Source organism: Cryptomeria japonica, chromosome 5, assembly GCF_030272615.1.
Source record: "Cryptomeria japonica chromosome 5, Sugi_1.0, whole genome shotgun sequence".
Lineage (NCBI taxonomy): Eukaryota > Viridiplantae > Streptophyta > Pinopsida > Cupressales > Cupressaceae > Cryptomeria > Cryptomeria japonica.
In genome coordinates, this window is record NC_081409.1 from 795,690,544 (window position 1) to 795,698,842 (window position 8,299).

Sequence of the window (8,299 nt, forward strand, 5' to 3'; positions counted from 1 at the left end):
ACTGACTCAATTATATTTATATATGAAAATATTTTTTATTTTTAAAGTTAAAAGAAATATTTTTTATTTAATTAAATTTTAATTTTATTAATTTTTGTTATTAATAATATTTGCTATTTGTTGTTCATTTAATTTTATTTATTATGATTTGATCTATTAATATTATGATATACAAGCATGTTTCTTACAATAGTTAGTCATAGTGGATAAGATTGTATGTTATACCTCATCATTGTAAGATGCATATTCCTTATGTCATAATGTCAAAATAGAAAACTAAACAATAATACTCATATACATATTAATTCTAATATGTTAATTTTAATTTTAATATTATTAATAGATATTAATTTAAATGACATATTCTTTAAATTAAGACCCATTAATAATAGACTTCCCTTACTAATTGGTTTCCAAAACTAAATATAAAAATTAATTATATTGAAACTAGAGGCACAAAACTCTGATAGGTGGAATCACCTTGTACCAAAAAGTAGAAAAATAAGGCCATGTGACCAAATGTACATTGCGTATGAGACCATGTGAAATGAGTTTATTTGCATAGGAAATCGCATGGAAGAAATCTCTATAAGAAAGCTTGTAGAAGACAAAAAGAACAATATAAAGCAATTCAATTCATAAAGATTTTCACTTCATTGTCAAAGCAGTTTTTTTAAGAGATAGAGGGAGGAAAGATAATGCTAGTATCTTTTTTTTTTTTATTAGAAATAGAGAGAGTCCAAAACAAGGAGGTCAGGCCTCAGCAAAACAAAGTTCTCACCGCCACAGGACAACAAAAACCAAAGTAACAATAGGGTGCGTAATCCACAAAAGAGTACTAACAAACTAACTACATCATGAGAAGTCAACAAAAGCATCAAGAGAGGGTGTCATCATGGGGTTCAACCCATGCCACCCATCCCTGAGGTCCTTCAATCCAAACAATGGTCTTTTGACTCTGAATCTATGCCAGCATCTCAACTTGGGCAAAGGAGGGCTTCCTGTTATCTTTAATTTCGTTGTTCAGCTTCTTGAGAGCCTCCTCAACGGAGGATAGGTTGTCCTCGTTGCGCCTCCATTCATAACCATCCTTCATCTCATTGATGAACATGGTGGCGTGACCATCCTTGAGGAACCTTAGGAGCTTGTGCCTCTTAGCGTTCATAGTAGAGGCAACCTGCACGACAATTTTGAAGAATGTGAGTCTTCGAAAGGATTCAGTAAGGGCCCTGGCTTGGCCTTCAAACCTATCAACATTCCTAATTTTCCAAATATACCAAAGAATATTGGCAGATAAATTAAAACAAAAGATATTAGCATCCTTTTTCAATCCTTTAATATGCCCAGAAATAATTTCCATAGTATTCACAAGATTAGGGATAGAAAAGCCAAACATTAACCAGATTTCCTTAGCAATGGAGCAATCAAAGAAAATATGTTTGCCAGTCTCAGGAAGTTTACAAATAGAGCACAAATCATTATTATCATAATTCCTCCGAAGAGGAAGTCTATTAAGTATCATAAGCCATTTAAAGCACTTGATTTTTGGCTCGATCGAACTTTTCCATAGCATGCTGAAGGTCTTTTGCCATTGCATAACAGGCAGATCAGAATACCTTAAGATGTTAACATGCTTAATGATGGAAGCCTCATAAGCTAGGACAGAGTACATGTTACAAGCCTTAATTTTAGCCAAAATAGTACCATCAGCCCATTTAAAAGACAAAAATCTATGAGAATCGACATCACAATCTTTAGGAAGACCGAAATCAATACAAGCCTACTTAATCATGTTGTAGGTTCTTTTTTGAGTGGGGGGAGGTTAAATTTTGAGCTGAGATCTTCCCACGTGATAAGAGTATCATGTTCCAAAATGTCAATAAGATATTTGATCCCTTTGCTGGCCCAGGCTCTAGCCGAGCATCCCTGAGTAAGGGCCAAGGGTTTGCCAGCGTGGAAGAGGTTCCACCATAAGGATCTCTCGCCATGAATCAGGTTACCATTGTTGACACTAGTGTTGACCAAAAACCTCCTAACATGTTCCCAAGCTTTTAAAATAGACTTGAACACACAAGTGCCCTGGACAAAAACAGGAAAACCACTGCCGACAAGGTCGGTGAGAGGTAAGCCCTTCCAAGACTTAGCATTCTTAGGGACAGCCCTCTCAATATTGTGTCTGAATAAAACCTTCCAAGGTTCCTAACCTTTTAGAGAATGGAAGATCCATTTAGCCGCAAGGGCAATACCTTGTATCCTAAGATCCTTTAATCCAAGGCCGCCAAGAGATTTCTTAGTATGGCACCACTTCCAATTAACAACGTGTAATTTGTTATTACCTTTGCCATCAGACCAAAGGAAGCGTCTAACAGCTTTTTGAATTTCTAAGATCTGATAGTTGCTAAACATCCAAGCAGAGGAGTAGTAGATATTATAGGAGGAGAGGATTTTTTGGCACACTTGAACCTTCCCAGCTAGTGAGAGGAATCTATTGTTCCATTTACTAAGTTTCTTATCAATTTTCTCCTTAACCCAGAGCCACATATCTTTGAGGGAAGGGGACATCGAGAAAGGAACTCCAAGGTATCTAACGATTTTGTTAGGACCACCCCATTGGTAGCCAAGGTGTCCAAACCAGTCAGGGGGGTGATCCATCCAGCTAAGGAAGGTAGACTTGGTCTGGGAGATCCGAGCTCCCAAAATTGACCCAAAGCATTGGATTTTAAGGTTAAGGTTATCCATGTTTTGCTTGGTGAGCTCAAGAAAAAGAGTCGTGTCATCCGCAAACTGAATATTCATCAATTCATTATCATCAGGGAGCCTAATCCCATTAACCTTTGGGGAGAGGGAGTTATCCCTAAGGAGGTAGAATAAAGTGTCAGAGGCAATAACAAAGAGAGCAGGGGCTAAGGGGCATCCCTGTCTAATGGACCGAGAGAGCATAATGGAAGAGGAGAGGGAGCCATTAACATCAATCTGAGCATAGGCATCTTGAAGGAGGACCTTGACATAAGTATAGAATTCACTAGGAAAGTCAAAGGCTTCAAGCATCATAATAATAAAGTCCCATTCCACCCTATCATAGGCTTTCTCAAAGTCAAGGAGAAACATAGTAGTGTCTTGATCAGAAACTTTAGACCATTCCATGGCTTCCCAACTTGTGATGAGATTTTCCAGAATATACCTACCTTTAATGAAGCCGGTTTGGGTGGGGCAGATAAACTTGGGCAGGATCTTTTCCAGTCGGATGGCCAACATTTTAGCCAGGATCTTATAGGACACATTGAGAAGGGTAATGGGTCTCCAGTTCTTAACGAGGGCCTTGTCACCATCCTTGGGTATGAGTTTAATAGTGCCCTTATTGATAACATTGCCAAGGGAACCCTTACCCAAGGGCTCATTATATATGTCAAGAAGATCAGAGCAAATCCAGTTAAGGTTGGCTTTGTAGAACTCAACTAGGAGCCCATCAGGCCCCGGAGCTTTGTCATTGTGGAGGGAGTTGATGGCTTTCTGAATTTCATCAATTCTGAATTTTTGTTTAAGGAGGCAAGATTCCCCCTCGAAGATCCTAGAGGGAATGATGGATTTGCATTTAAGTCTAAGGGCCTTGGCAGTCTCAGAGTCTTCAAAGGTGAAAAGTTTTTGGTAGAAGAGGGCAAAGGCTTCTTTAATGTTGTCCAAATCAACAATTTCTTGATTATCAACAATAAGTCTATCAATCTTTTCTCAGTTTTGCTTATGTTTAAGCAGATTAAAGAAAAACTTGGAGCCTTTATCGCCGAATTGGAGCCAATGGCTACGAGCTCTAATCATGGCCCTCTTGATCTTAACTTGCTGACATAATCTAAGGGCATCCCTAGTTTTCGCCACTTGGTTGGCAAGGTCAGGGCAGGAAGGAGTCAACTGAATTTCATTTTCAAGGTGAAGCAGATTAAGATTAAGAGTCTTTTCCACAAATCTGGAGTCTTTGGCCCTTTTCTGACCAATAGTTTGCAGGAGTTTTTGCCAAGAAACAACATTATAATTTCACCTATCAATATGCGAAGCTAAGTTCTTATTATCCTTATTTAGGAGTCTGATGAGGTTAATGGCAGCAAGAACATCAAGATCTTTCAGTAAATTAGTGTTAAGAATGAACTTCTTAGGCCCCACCACATTAGCAGGTAAGGAGTTAGCAAGTTTGATGTGAGCAGTAATAGGGTGGTGATGTGAGAGAGTAAAAGGCCAAACAACAACATAATTGCCATGGTTACTATGGATAAATGAAAGAACATCTTTATTGGCATAAAAACGGTCAAGTCTACAATAAATTCTATTACAACCTTTTTGGAAATTGCACCAAGTGTTCCAAAGACCCCTTGTATCAGCCTTATTACCAAAAAGAGGATCAAACAGGTTTTTCTTAAATTTCATTCTATCCCAATGGGATTTTTCAGAGCCTTTCCATTCAAAAGCATTACCCCCCATTTTATCATCACAATTCTCAATCATATTAAAGTCTCCTCCAAGGATCCAGGGAATATCAGGTAAGGATGCAATCCAATCCCAAAGGGCACTTCTTTCCTTATAGTCATTGGATGCATAGATAGAGCACACCCCAATGAGGGTGTTGTCAACATTAATAGAGGCCCAAACAGCCCTGTTACAGGGGGAGCAACCCTTGTTAGTAATATGGTTTGACCATCTGGGGTTAATGAGCAATCCAACACCACCTTCACCCCTAAGGTGCTTGGAGCAAATTTTGATGGAGTCTTTCCATATGAAATTAAGGTTAATATCCAAGGTAAAATTAATAGTTTTAAGCTCTTGAAGCATCAGAAAGTCCAAATCTTTATGAGAGTCCAAGAAACGTTTAACAATCTGCTTTCTGTCTGGGGCTTCCAGCCATCTAACATTCCATGAGATGTACTTCATGGTAAACAAGGGGGGGGGGGAATTACGAGCACTTAGCAGCATGAAGGCTGCTATCATAGGCAGGGAAACCCTTGCCCCCCTTCTTCTTGTCAGAGAGGGCCTTGTTTTTTGAGCCCACGGGGCGTCCTCTTCTATTGGGTTTGGAACAACCCTCAACTTGACCATCATGGTCTTCACCAGAATCATCATCTCCTTGAGAGACATTTTCAGAAGGAGGTTCTGTATAGGTAGTAGGCTGGACCGGGGTATCATTCACTGCCATCCAAGGCAATTGTGTGGAGGATAGGTTAGAGGGAAAAAAGACAGAATTTCTATCAGCCCTCGTATCAACAGTAATGACCTGAATCACATTATCAACATCAAGTTCTTTGAAGACTTTCGGAGGCAAACTCACACTAGATTCACTAGTAATACCGATACAAGGGGTCGGATCGACAAAGCCGAGGTTATCAGAGATGGGATTAGCCCTCGAGGAAGTCACAGAGCCATCACCCATATTGGTGCAGGTGCACCCAAGCAAGCTATCAAGACCATGAAGAGTTATGAATCAAGACAAGTGAATTGGAGTGTTTTGAAGCCAATAATGTCAATTTGTAATGATCAATATGATTTTAAAGTTAAATGTCTTGAAGGTCTTAATAAGGGCTTTAGGACCAAAATTATGTAAGGGAGGCCAATAGTGCCTAAATAGGATTTGGATGGTTAGATAAGTTTGTTTGGATTCTAGGAGTAATAAAACATTAATTTTGATAGGTTAGACTTTAAATTATTCAATAAATTGTAAGTTAGAAATTCAAATTTTTGAATTCTAACGGTTAGTTGTTTTTAGGTGGGAAAATGGATTTTAGAGTCTAAACAAGTCTATAATGATAAATAACTGATTGATTTCGGTTTGGGGAGTTGGGGGAAGGTATTATAAAATATTTTAAAGCCCATTTTGGTGTGGTTGGATGCTACAGTATGGATGTTGTATGGATTTAGCAGAAAAAGTGGAAAAAACCTTCATTTTCTTGCAATTTCTTGTGTTTTGTTGCTTGAAAGTGATTGATCTTTCATGGTATAAGCCTTGGGAAATCATTGAGAATTGTAATAAGTATTTTTGAATGCTTTTGTAGAGGTTTTTGATCATATTTTTTCCATTTATTGCTGACTGTAGTTAAATTTCTGGGTTGTGTCATTGGCATTGAAGGCCCAAAATGCAATTTGGAGCCCTTCTATGGATGTAAGGTCCTGTTTCTCATAGATGAGGCTCTATCTAACATGTACCATATGAAACTAACAAGTTCCATGCAGGAAAGTTAACAAAAATTGGGTGTACACCATTGGAAAGTGCAGGTTGAGAAGCGGAAAGTGGTGACTAACTTGTAGCAGCAGAAGATCTACCCAAAGGAGGCATACTTTTTATGAAAAACAGTAAAATAGAAGGTTGTATACATGCTATATGACCTTTGGTTGAGGTCTGGAAGTGAAGGGAAGTGCCGAAACAAAAAGGCCCTTGATTTTGGAGCAAGATGGTGAGGGGTTTGGGGTTTGCACATAAAACAAGATCATAGAACCTAAACAATTGGATTTTCCTTGGTTTGGAGTCATAAAAAACTACTATTGAAAGTTGTAGGGTTTGAAGATAAGTACTTCATATACTTGCTTTGTAAAAGTGGGGTTCTTGCATAGGAAAAATAGTCTGAGTCTTAGGACAGCAGACGCATTGTCCAAAACAACCCTATCTGATTTTGATATATGTTGTAATACTCCAAAATGGGTGTTTGAAAATATAATTTGTTTGGTGAGTTCTTTGGGAAAATCTAGAGAAAACTAATTTTTTCAGTCTCAGGTGGCCTAGTAAGGGCTAGTAGCCTAATTGAGGCTTAGAAGGGTTTGAGTGTTTATTGGTGGGCTGGAACTTTGTAACCTATTGATTATTGTTGAAATAGGTGTGAATAGGTGTTTGAAACCATTTGGAACCATTGTAGGGTGTTGGAGTGAGAAAAGTCTTTCTTTATCCATTAAGAAGCCTTTGAAACACTAGGTGAATTCAAGAAGTTGGAAGCATTGAAACAAACACATTGGCTTAGATCAATTTGACCCCTAAACCAATTGCATCAAAGTGGTATCAGAGCAGTGAAAGGTCTGGGTAAAGGATTGGAAGGGTAGTTATGGCACCTAAGAGTCAATTGGCTAGGGAACTTGAGGAGTTGAAGGAGATTTTGGAAAGAGAAAGAAGGGAAAGAAGGGAACAAGCTGCAGAAAGAGAGCAGGCTGAAGCAAGGAGGGATAGACAATGGAGAAGAGAGAAAGAGGCCATGAAAGCTAGGTTAGAATGCTATGAGAAAGAAAGAATGGACCATAGGAGGGAAGAAGTTAATGAAGAACACTATGAAGATGAAGGAGAGGAATACCATGAAAGACAAGAACATAGGGAAGTAGAAGATGAGATGGATCCTGAGGAGAGGAAGCTTGTTAGGATTTTGAAGGCAGTACAAAACAATGGAGGGAAAGGACATGTGGAGGTACCTATCTATCAGGGGAAGATGGATAGTGAAGAAGTGTTGGGTTGGCTGGATGCCTTGGAGAACTACTTTGAGTATGAGGAGATGGAGGATGAGAAGAGAGTGAAGTTTGCAAAAACAAAGCTAAGAGGTACTGCTTTAACTTGGTGGACAAGTTTACAAAATGATAGAATGTGTAGGGGGTTGACAAGAATCACAAATTGGGCAAGGATGAAGAACCTTATCAAGGAGCAATTCTTGCCTTCAGATTATAGCATACATGTGAAGAGGATGAGACAAAATTTGAAACAAAAAGACATGGATGTAATGGCATATACTGAACAATTTCATAAATTGAGTATTAGGGGAGGATATGAGGAAGAAGATGAGAAGGTAGCCAGGTATATCAATGGCTTGAAGTATCATTTGCAGGATGAGATTGGTCTACAAGTACCAAGGACTATTGGTGAATGTTATCAATTGGCCATTAGAGCAGAAGAAAAGGTGAGGAGAAGACAAGAAAGGTCAGGAAGAGGAGGTAATACAAATAGAGGAAGAGGTGGAAGAGGTCAAGGACCAAACAATGATGACAAGGGCAAGGAACCATTTTCAGAATCAAGGGGTGGATACAATCAAAGAGGAGGAAGAGGATTTGGTCAAGGAAGGGGCATATTTAGATGTTACAATTGCAATGAACCAGGACACCCATCATTCAAATGTCCCAAATGGAGTGCGGATAAGAAGGAAAGGAGGGTTAATTTGACACAAGAAGACAAAAAGGAAGAACAAGAAGAAGAAATCATGATACCACCAGAGGAAGGAGAGTTGTTACTCATGGGGAAAGTACAACCATCACAACAAGAAAGGATCTTTAGGACAAATTGTAAGATCCATGGCAA